Source organism: Phacochoerus africanus, unplaced genomic scaffold, assembly GCF_016906955.1.
Source record: "Phacochoerus africanus isolate WHEZ1 unplaced genomic scaffold, ROS_Pafr_v1 Scaffold_153, whole genome shotgun sequence".
NCBI classification, from domain to species: domain Eukaryota; kingdom Metazoa; phylum Chordata; class Mammalia; order Artiodactyla; family Suidae; genus Phacochoerus; species Phacochoerus africanus.
In genome coordinates this window covers 69,431-81,281 of record NW_025927347.1, presented here as the reverse complement: position 1 = coordinate 81,281, position 11,851 = coordinate 69,431, and the positions used below count along the sequence as shown (strand labels likewise).

At 43.4% G+C, this 11,851-nt stretch overlaps 1 pseudogene; it reads left to right on the top strand.

The window, feature by feature from the left end:
• Nucleotides 1-9,691: 9,691 nt before the first annotated feature.
• On the top strand, nucleotides 9,692-10,137 carry LOC125119150 (60S ribosomal protein L27a-like; annotated as a pseudogene).
• The last annotated feature ends 1,714 nt before the right edge of the window (nucleotides 10,138-11,851 follow it).

Sequence of the window (11,851 nt, the reverse complement as noted above, 5' to 3'; positions counted from 1 at the left end):
CACAGTGACAGTTTGATCTCTTCTCTTCCTATATGGATGCCTTTTATTTCTTTTGTTTGTCTAATTGTTGTGGCTAGGACTTCCAAAACGATGTTGAAGAGCAGTGGTGAGAGTGGGCATCCCTGTCTTGTTCCAGATTTGACTGAGAAGGCTTTCCGTTTTTTCGCATTGAGTATTATATTTGCTGTGGGTTTATCCTAAATGGCTTTGATTATATTCAGGAATATTCCCTCTATACCCACTTTGGTGAGGGTCTTGATCATGAATGGATTTGGACTTTGTCAAATGCTTTTTCTGCGTCTATTGAGATGATCATATGATTTTTGACTTTTTTTTTGTTAATGTGGTGTATGATGCTGATTGATTTGCGTATGTTGAACCATCCTTGTGAACCTGGAATGAACCCTACCTGGCCATGGTGTATAATTTTTTTGATATGTTGTTGGATTCGGTTGGCTAAGATTTTGTTGAGAATTTTTGCATCTATATTCATCAATGATATTGGCCGATAGTTTTCTTTTTTGGTGGTATTTCTGCCTGGTTTTGGAATGAGGGTGATGGTGGCATCATAGAATGTCATTGGGAGTATTCCTTCTTCTTCAACCTTTTGAAAGAGATTAAGGAGGATGGGCACCAATTCCTCTTTATATGTTTGATAGAATTCACCTGTGAAGCCATCTGGTCCTGGACTTTTATTTGTAGGGAGTGATTTGATGACCTCTTCAATTTCATTTCTAGTGATTGGTCTGTTCAGTTGGTCTGTTTCTTCTTGATTCAGTTTTGGCAGGCTGTAAGATTCTAGAAAATTGTCCATTTCTTCCAGATTGTCAAACTTGTTGCCGTATAGTTGTTCATAGTATTCTCTTATGGTTTTTTGTATTTCTGCTGTATCCGTTGTGATTTCTCCGTTTTCATTTATAATTTTGGTTATTTGGGTTCTTTCTCTCCTCTTTTCAGTGAGTCTGGCCAGGGGTTTGTCAATTTTGTTCACCTTTTCAAAGAACTACCTCTTGGTTTTATTAATTTTCTCTATTGTTTTTTGAGTCTCTATTTTATTGATGTCTTCTTTGATCTTTATAATTTCCTTCCTTCTGCTGACTTTAGGTCGTTTTTGTTCTTCTTTTTCTAATTCATTTAGGTGGAGGGTTAAGTTGTCCATTTGGGATCTTTCTTCTTTTTTGAGAAAGGCCTGTATTGCTATGAATTTCCCTCTGAGCACTGCTTTTGCAGCATCCCATAGATTTCGAGAGGTTGTGTCTTCAGTATCATTTGTTTCAACGTATTTTTTAATTTCCTTCTTGATGTGCTCATTGACCCATTGGTTTTTTAGTAGCATGTTGTTTAGTCTCCATGCAGTAGGTTTTTTCTCTTTCCTTTTCCCATGGTTGATTTCTAATTACATGGCATTGTGGTCAGAGAAGATACTTGAGATAATTTCTATGCTCCTAAATTTATTGAGGTTAGCTTTGTGTCCCAATATGTGGTCGATTCTTGAGAGTGTTCCATGAGCCTTTGAGAAGAATGTGTATTCTGCTCTTTTTGGATCTAGTGTCCTGAAGATGTCGATGAAGTCTACCTTTTCTATTGTTTCCTTTAGGATCTCTGTTGCTTTATTGGTTTTCTGTCTAGAGGATCTGTCCATTGATGTGAGGGGGGTATTAAGGTCTCCTACTATGATTGTATTCTCATCAATATCTCCCTTTATGTCTGTGAATATTTGTTGTATGTATCTGGGTGCTCCTATATTTGGGGCATATATGTTGACGATAGTTACATCCTCTCCTTGGGTGGATCCCTTGATCATTAAGTAGTGTCCTTCTTTGTCTTTCTTTATGTCTTTTGTTTTAAAGTCTATTTTGTCTGATATGAGTGTTTCGACTTCTGCTTTTCTGTCATGTCTATTGGCGTGAAATATTTTTCCCCACCCTTTCACTTTCAATCTATACGTATCCTGTGTCCTAAGGTGAGTTTCTTGTAGGCAGCATATTGAAGGTTTTTGCCTTTTTATCCACTCAGCCACTCTGTCTTTTGATTGGGGCATTCAGTCCATTGACATTTAAGGTGATAATTGATAGATGATTATTTATTGCCATTTTGAACCTCGTGTTCCAGTTGATTCTCCTTTCTTCCTTTTTTTTTTTTTTTTTTGGTTGGATGGTCTCCTGTTATTATGTGCTTGAGTGTTTTTTTTCTTTCATTTTTTGCAAATGCAATATTTGGTTTTGGCTTGTGGTTGCCCTGGTTTTTAAGTATGCTAATCCCTTCCCATAATTTTGTGTTTTAGCCTGATGGTCCTGTAAGTTCAAGCACTTCATTACTCTATTAAAATTAAGAAGAGGACCATACAAACAAACAAACAAAAAGGGTTATTTATTTCCTAATATGCCTTGCCCACATTTTATGGTTTTGATGTCTCTTTTTTAGTTTTTTCTTTTTAATTTTATTTTGTTTGAAGCATGCTCATGATTAAACCTGTATGCTGGCTTATTTGAATGACTGCTCTCTGATGGCGGTTTTCCCAGTCCTAGTTCTTCCTCTTCTCCTTTTTTTTCTTTTCTTTTTTTCTTCCCTTTCCTTCCTTTCTTTTTGGTTTAGAGAAGCCCTTTCAATATTTCCTTTAACCTGGGTTTTGTGTTGCTGTATTCATTAAGTTTTTGTTTGTTGGAAAAAAATTTTATTTCCCCTTCTATTTTAAATTATATTCTTGCTGGATAGAGTATTCTAGGTTGCATAGTTTTTTCCTTTTAGCACTTTAAATATCTCTTGCCATTCCCTCCTGGCCTGTAGTGTTTCTGTATAGAAATCAGCTGATAATCTTATGGGGGTTCTCTTGTAGGTAGCATTCTGCTATTCTCTTGCTGCCTTTAGGATCCTCTCTTTATCACTAACTTTTGCCATTTTTATTATGATGTGTCTTGGTGTGGGTCTGTTTGGGTTCAGTTTGTTTGGGGCCCTCTGTGCTTCTTGTATCTTGAACCCAGTATCCTTTAGATTTGGGAAGTTTCCAGTGATAATTTCTTAAATATATTTTCCATCCCCTTATTTTTTTCTACTCCTTCTGGAATTCCTATTATGTGTAAATTGGCCCACTTTATATTATCCCATAGGTCCCTTATATTGCTTTCCTGTTTTTTGATTTGGTTTTCTGTCTGCTGACCTGATGGGGTGATTTCCATTATTCTATCTTCCATATCACTGATTTGTTCTTCTGCATTATTCATTCTGGTTTTTACTGCCCTTAGTTCAGTTTGCATCTCTGCAAATGAATGCTCTAGTTTTCCTTGGCTCCTCCTTATATTTTCTAGTTCCTTTCTGAGGGTATCTGCATTACTGTTCATATCTTCTCTTCATTCCTTCAGTATTTTCACTATTTCTCTTTTGAACTCCAGGTCTGTCAGACTGCAGAGATCTGTTTCATTGTTGACTGTGTTAGGTGAGTTCTCCTGTTGGTTTGACTGGGGGTGGTTTCTCAGCTCCTTCATCTTGCTTGTTGTTTTCTTTCTCCTGAGGGAGTTGTACTCTCCGTTATTGGGCAGTGTTTGCCTTGTCACTGCCGTGGAATATTTCCTGAGGGCTGGCGTTGTTGGTCAATCTTTTTTGAGGCAGTGTGGCTTTTCTGGAGTGTTGATGGGGCTAACAGGGTTTCTTTGAAGCAAAGGAGGACTTCCTGAGGGCAGACAGGAGTGGGAGGTCCACACCACGATGGTAGCAGATTTCACTTGGTCATGCAGAGCTTGCTCTGGTGTTTTTAGGCTGTGGAGTTCTTGCAGGGGGTTGGTGGTGTTGGGCCGCTGTTCCTCAGGAGTGCAGCACCCCCTGGGGGCTGGAGCAGCTATCTGGGTCACTGAGAACCTAAGAGGCTCTTCCGTAGGGCAGCCCAACTCAGAAGGACGGCCTGAGAATGTAGGCGGATCTTTTCACAGTCTGGCCAAGCTTGTTGCAGCTTTTCTGGGCTGCAGGGGCTCCTCCAGGGGGCTGGTGGTGCTGAGCAGCTATTCCGCAGGAGTGGGGCACCCCCTGAGGGCATGGGTGGCTAGCAGGGCCGCTGAAAACCCAAGAGGCTCCTCCCCAGGGCAGCCCAACTCAGAAAGATCGTCTGAGATCTTTTCATGGTTCAGCCAGGCTTGTTGCTGTTTTTCTGGGCTGCAGGGCGTCCTGCCTGGAGCTGGTATTCCTATGCAGCTGATCTGTTAGGGCTTGGCACCCCCTGGGGGCTTGGGCAGTTAGCAGGGCTGCTGAAAACCAAAGAGGCTCCTCCCCGGGGCAGCCCGACTCAGAAAAACCATCCGAGAATCAGGCAGATCTATTCACAGCCTGGCTAGGCTTTTTCTAGCTTTTCTGGGCTGCAGGCCTTTTCTGGGGGGCTGGTGGTGTTTGGTGCTGCTCTGCGGAAGTGTAGTCCCTCCAAAGGGCAAGCAGGCCTGTGCAGGGACAGCCCCTGCGGTGGTAGGCTTCAGGCAATTGTTGAGGCCAGCCCTCCCAGATGGCAGGCAGCCCCATGTCCGGCGAGAGTGTAGGGGGTGGTGGGGGTGGGGGGGAGGGGATGCACTGGGAAGCACAGCTTTCTGCTAGCTAGCGGGCCTGTAAGCTTGCTGTGGCGTGGGGAGTATTCTATGGGGACCCACCCCTTCTTCTCTCCCCTCCCCAGCATGGGCGCAGACAAGGCTCTTCTCCCAGGTTCCCTCTGATGCGGCTTTCCACTTCCCCGCCCCTAGAGTATTGCTCCTTTCCTCTGCAACAGCTTTGTTTTCTAGTCTCCCAGGCAGTCTCTGCCCCGTCAAACTTGACAGACCGGTTTCTAGACCTCCCAAGCAGTCTCCACTCCGCCCCACACCCCCAGTCCTTCCTCGGGGACTAACCTTCAGAGCCAAGGTCTCAGTGCCCAGCCCCCACCCAGGCATCTCAATTTTTGGTGACTGTGCCCGTAGTTCAGATGGTCCCTTCGGTTCTTGATCGGCTTTTCCGTACTCCAACTTACTGCTACACTCTTCTCTGCATCTGGAGATTCCCCCGGTTCCTTTGATCTTTCCCCCCCGGGTAGGTGACTTTCCAGGGCGGGATCCCTTTCTCCTCCTCAGTTCCCTTTCGGGAGCGCCCATCCCGCTTGGATTCACCTTCTCTCACTCTCCTCTTTTCTCCCATTCTGCCCAGTAATGTCACGAACTTCTTGCCGTTATTGGAGTTTAGGTTCCTCTGCCAGCGATTGGTTGCTGTTCTGTGCGAGTCATTTATTCTGTAGATGTGCCTTTTTTGTTGTGTTTGTGGGAGAGGGCGAGCGTGTCCCCCTACTCCTCCGTCATCTTGTCCTCCCCTCGGTAAAATATTTAAAGGTGTTTTACAAGCCTTTTTTTGTTTGTTTTTTTGTGCTTCACCCAGAGCATATGGAGGTTCCCAGGCTAGGGATTGAATTGGAGCTACAGCTGCCAGCCTATACCACAGACACAGCAATGCAGGATTCAAGATGTCTCTGTCCCCTTACCACAGCTCACAGTAACACCAGATCCTTAACCCACTGAGCAATGCCCTCATCCTCATGGATTCTAATCAGATTCATTTCTGTTGTGCCACAATGGGAACTCCACAAGTCATTTAAAGAAGTCCTCTTTGGGAGTTCCCTTGTGGCACAGTGACTAAGGATCTGGCATTATCACTGCAGTGGCTTGGGTCACTGCTGTGGCATGGGTGTGGGATCCATCCCAGACCTGGGAACTTGTGTATGTCGTGGGCTTGGCTCCTCCCCCCAAAAAAAGATAGTCCTTTTTGGGGAGAGAGAAACTGTCTTTGCTCTTAAGGTGCTTGAATTTTTGATAATTTAATAATAAAAACCCAATAGTTTTAATAGTTACTTTTAGTCATTTGAAAATAAGGGCTAATCATTTTGTAATTTTAACGATGGAGTAAAAATAATTTGAACAATTCAAAAAATCAGATGTTCTTTTTTCTATAACTACAGGCCACTGATTTTCCCTTACTAAATTAAATTTGAGAAGTGTTCATCAAGGCCCAGAGCCAGACATTCACAGGGCAAAGAAGCCCATGCCCTGCCCTGGAGATACTCATGATTTGGCTGAGGACATATGTTATTCCTTGTGAAAACTGAACCAGATGAGATTGAAATTGTAGCTCAAGATGACACCATAAAGGAAATCCAATTACTGCCAGGAATGGTGTGGGGGGAAAGGCATCCAGGTGGTGTGCGGAGAGAGGTCCCCAAGGCCTGTGGGGGAGACAGGATCCAAAGAGGCTGAGTCCAATAATCCAAGAGAAAAATGACCAAAGGTTCCTTGAAAAGCCCTTAGACATACGAAAATATGCCCAGCCTCACCACCAGAGGAAGACAAATGGCAACCTTGAGCCTGTGGTGTCTCCTGCTATCACACTGGCAGAGGAAAAACAAATTTGAGGTTCACCGTCAGGGAAAAGGAACCACTCCCACACCGCAGGTGCAACTGGCAATGTTGGGCTCTTCCAGGAAGATAATTCAGCCAGGAAACCCACCCTGCACATGCCGCAACTCCCAGACCAAAAATTCCTGTTCTGGGAAGGAACCTCCAGTGTGTGTGCACATCAAGCAATGACATATGTGCAAGATTACTCACTGAGACATCCCTTGTTAGAGAAAGGTGTTGAGGAGAAAAACAACTAAAAGTCCATGAATGGGGCCAGCTTCCATCATTTAGAGTAGACCCATGAAATGGACTACTCGGTGGCTCCTAAAAAAAACAGCAAATATCTATTGATTGTGCCAGGAATTATTCTAAGTCTTTTCTTTTTTCTTTTTTAAGGCTGCACCTACAGCGTATGGAAGTTCCCAGGCTGAGGGTAGAATTGGAGCAGCAGTTGTAGTCTATACCACAGCATGGCAACACTGGAGCTGAGCATCATCTGCAACTTATGCCATGGCTCATGACAGTGCCAGATCCTAAACCCACTGAGTGAAGCCAGGGATCACACCTTGCGTCCCCACAGACACTATGTTGCATTCTTAACACACTGATCCACAATGGGAACTCCTAATCTAAGTCCTAAGTGCTTCTTTACTTATTCCTCTTAATAACCTTCTGGAGTGTTTTAGTATAGTCCCCTCCACTTCTCAGAGGAGGAAACTGAGGCACAGAGAGATTTAGTAACTCACCTAGTGTTATGCAACTAGTAAGCAGCATGATTAGTGTTAAGTGAAAAAGATCAAGGTACAAACAGTGCACAGAGAATGCTCGTGTTTGTGTAGAAAAGAGAGTAAAAAATAATAAATGCATATATTTATGCATTTATGTAGACACATGTGGGTATGGATATGTATGTTAACATCTGTTTTAGAGTTTAGAACATCTCTGGAAAGGGGCAGGGGAATCAGAATCTATTAACTGTGGCTGCCTCTGGGGCTGGAAACTTCGTTTCTGAAAGACAGAGGAGAAGGTGAAATTTACTTTTCACTGTATAGATTTTTTTGTCTTTTAGAGGGCTGAACCCATGGCATTTGGAGGTTCCCAGCCTAGGGGTTGAATCAGAACTGTAGCTGCTGGCCCATGCCCTAGCCACAGCAATGCCAGATCTGAGCTGCATCTGTGAACTACACCACAGCTCGTGGCAAAACCAGATCCTTAACCCACTGAACATGGCCAGGGATTGAACGTGAACCCTCATGGATACTAGTCAGATTCACTCCCACTGAGCCATGATGGAACTCCTACACTGTATATAATTTTGCACCCACTAAACTTTTGTATCGCATATGGGAAATACCTATTCATTAATTTTATAAGTTTGATTAAAACAAATTTTTGAGTAGATAGAAGGGGAAGGGACTGGAGGTCATTCTTTCAAACTCTCTCTTCTTTTATGGAGGGCACAAGCTCCTAGGCCAGGGATGGAACCTAAGCCACACCAGTGGCAATGCTGAATCCTTAACTGATAGGCCACCAGGAAACTCCCTGAAAAGCTGTCTGTCGGTGTGTATAGTCCAATACAGTAGCGACTGGCACATGAGGCCCCTGGGCAATTGAGATGTAGCTGGTCTGGGCTGAGATGTCCCCTAAGTGTAAAAACACACCTGATTTCAAAGACTTAATATGAAAAAAAGGATAACATTGAATTAAATTTTGTATCAATGATGTCTTAAAAGATATGGTAGATATATTTAGTTAAATAAGATATATTGTGAAAATTAATTGTACCTTTTTGCTTTTTGTTTGTTTTTGCATTTTAAAGAAAGCTAATAGAAAATTTACAATTATGGATTTATGTGTGTCATGCCTCAGTGGTAATGAACCTGACTAGTATCTACAAGGATACAGTTTCAATCCCTGGCCTTGCACAATGGGCTAAGGACCTGGCATTGCCATGAGCTGTGGTGTAGGTCACAGATGATGTTTGGATCTGGAATTGCTGTGGTTATGGTGTATGCCAGCAGCTGAAGATCTGATTCTATTCCTAGTCTGGGAACCTTCATATGGCATGGGTAAGGACATAAAAAAGCAAAAAAATAAAATTACACATATGGCTCACACCCAACATGACCATTAGGAGACAGGGCCCATAAGGACTTGAAGTCATAAGGGTGGAGTCCTGAAGTTCCCGTTGTGGTTCAGTGAAACAAACTTGACTTGTATGCATGAGGACATGGGTTCAATCCTTGGCCCCACCAGTGGGTTAAGGATCTGGGTTGCCACAAGCTGTTGTGTATGTTGAAGATGACACTCGGATCTGGTGTTGCTGTGGCTGTGGCATAGGCTGGCAGTTGCAGCTCTGATTAAACCTGGGAATTTTCATAGGCCACAAGTGTGACTCTAAAAAGAAAAAAAAAAAGTGTTGGGCCCTAATGAAATAAGACTGATGTCTTTATCAGAAGAGAAAGATACACCAGAGATCTCTTTCTTCCCTTGAATGTACAGAGAAAAGGCCATGTGATGACACAGCAAAAAGGCCGCATCTACAAGCTGAGGACAAAGGCCTCACCAGAAACCAACCTTGACCTTGGGCTGGCAGCCTCCAAAGTAAGAAAATATATTTCTGTTGTTAAACCACCCAGTCTGTGGTTTTCTATGGTGCAAACCCAAGCTGACATAGAAAGAAAGAAAGAAAGAGAGATAGAGAGAGAGAGAGAGAGAGAGAGAGAGAGAGAGAGAGAGAGAGAAGAAGAAAGAAAGAAAGAAAGAAAGAAAGAAAGAAAGAAAGAAAGAAAGAAAGAAAGAAAGAAAGAAAGAAAGAAGGAAGGAAGGAAAGAAAGAAAGAAATGAAAGAAATGAAAGCACCAAGTGCTGGAGGAGACCACTTTCTCTACAGAAAGCAGTGTGACTCTCCCCCCTCTATTTCACAGGAAGAGTCTCAGTTGCACAGCTGAGTGGGGCTTTGAGCCCAGCACAGGTGTATTCCAAAGCCTGTGTCTTTAACCATCAGGTGGAGGTGAATCCCATGCATTTTTTGGACTACCCTACAATGTGCCTTATTTAAAGTGTGAGGAAGTTCTATTTCTCACTGTGTCAAGGGAGACAGGACAGGTAAACACTATGAACATCCATTTATCAGGATGTTTTCAGCTGCAGGTAGTGATAGAGGGATGAAATTTGGATGAACAGTGAGGCCATCTTTTACTTCACTTTACAGGAACCCAGAGGTTGGCTGTTCCAGGACCTTTTCAGATTTACCAGCACCATTAAGACATCAGCCCTCCTCTTTTGTTGAAGCCAGTGACATGCCATCCAGACTAAGGAAGACTTGGAAACTTGGGGGCCACATGAGCCATGGCCATGGCTGCATCAGCAAACACCAGAAGCACCCAGGAGTCTGGGGTAATGCTGGAGGTATGTATTGCTGAAGGTTCAACCTCAACAAAAATCACTCTGGATACCTTGGGAAAGTTGGTATGAGGCAGTACCACTTAAAGAGGAACCAGAGCTTTTGTGAGCTGTCAACCATGACAAATTGTGGACCTTGGTCAGTAAGCAGACATGGGTAAATGCTGCAAAGAACAAGACTGGAGCTGCCCCTATCACTGATGGTGTACCATCAGGCTACAACAAAGTTCTAGGAAAGGGAAAACTCCCAAAGCAGGGTGTCATCCTGAAGGTCAAATCCTTCAGCAAAAGAGCTAAGGATAAGATTATGGGTGTGAGTGAGTCCTGTGTCCTTGTAGCTTGAAACCACATGGTGTGAAATTCATTAAATATTAACAAGTGGAAAAAAAAGAGGAGGAGGAGAGTGGGCAGGAGGAGGGAGAGGAGGAATAGGAGGGGGAGGAGGGAGAGGGGCTTCAGTAGTATAAAACTCTCTCAGAATGTGTTCTCACTTATGGAGAAGTCTGATTTGGTATGAAAAAGCCTTCTTTTCACAAGCAGAGAAAAGCAGAACCTAGTGAAACCATGTGATAATCTCCTGATCGCAATCTCACCAACACCACAAAACCAAATACTAGAAGCTTCCTACGTGCAAAGTATATTGTACTCAGTGAACAAACAGCAGTCATAATGGTTGTTTACTTTGGAAATTGACCCTCACCTTTTTCCCACTTAGGCCTGTGTTATGCCAATGGCAAATCAGCCTCACCACTGACAAATGCCCTATGTGCACTACTTGCTTACAGGGGGTTTCAGTAACTTAACACACACTCAAAACCTGTTCTCATTTATGGAGAAGTCTGATTTGTTATGAAACTGCCTTCTTTTATCAAGCATAGAAAAAGGAGAAAATAGAGAGCCTGGGTGATAGTCTCCTGATGGCAGCCTCAACAAGTCCACAAATCCAAATGCCAGAAGCTTCTTACTTGCAAAGTATATTGTACTCAGTGAACAAACATCAGCCCCAATGGTGGTGTGCTTAGGAGACACAGCCTAGATTTTTCCCATCAAGGCCTGTGTTATACCAAAGGTGAATGAGACCAAACACTGCCAAATGAACTGTGAGCACTGCTTGGATGCAATGGGATTCAGTGGCTTGAAACCTACTCAAACACATTCTCAGATATGGAGAATTTGATTTGGTATGAAATTGCCTTCTTTTCACAAGCAGGGAAAAGCAGCCCCTAGCGAGCCAGGCAGATAATCTCCTGATGGTAATGCTCCCAACTTCACAGAACAGGAGGCTCAAAGCTTCCTACTTGCAAAGTATATTGTACTCTGTGAATGAACACCAGCCCCAATGATGGTTTGCTTCAGAAAGCAAACCTTGCCTTTTTCCCACCTAGGCCTCTGGTTTACCAAGGACAAATGAGCCCCAACACTGTCAAATATCCCGTGTGCACTGCTTGTTTACCTGGGCCCTCAGTAGCTTAAACCCACACAGAACACTTTCTCACATATGGAGGTTTTGTGCAAAAATGCCTTCTTTCGCGTGCAGAGAAAAGCAGAACCTACTGAGCCAGGGTGATAATTGCCTGATAGCAATCTCACAACTCCACAAAACAAGACGCTGGGAGCTTCTGACTTATGAAGTACATTGTACTCAGTAAACACGCATCAGCCCCAATGGTGGTTTGCTTTGGAAAGCAACCCTTGCTTTCCCCCCCCCCCCTTAGAACTTTGTAATACCAAGGGCAACTGAACAGCAAGAGTGTCAAATGCCCCAGGAGCACTGCTTGTTTGCAGGAGGATTCAGTATCTTAAAACACACTCAAATCATGTTATATGGTGTGCAGAAGTTTCACTACTTATGACAATGCCTTCTTTTCACAAGTGGAGAAAAGCAGCACCTAGCAAGCTAGGGTGATAATCCCCTGATGGCAATCTCACCAACTACATATAACAAGAAGCTTCTTCCTCGCAAAGTATATTATACTCAGTGAACAAACAGCAACCCCAATGGTGGTTTGCTTTGGAAACCAACTCTTGACTTTTTCCCACAAGGCCTGTGTTATACC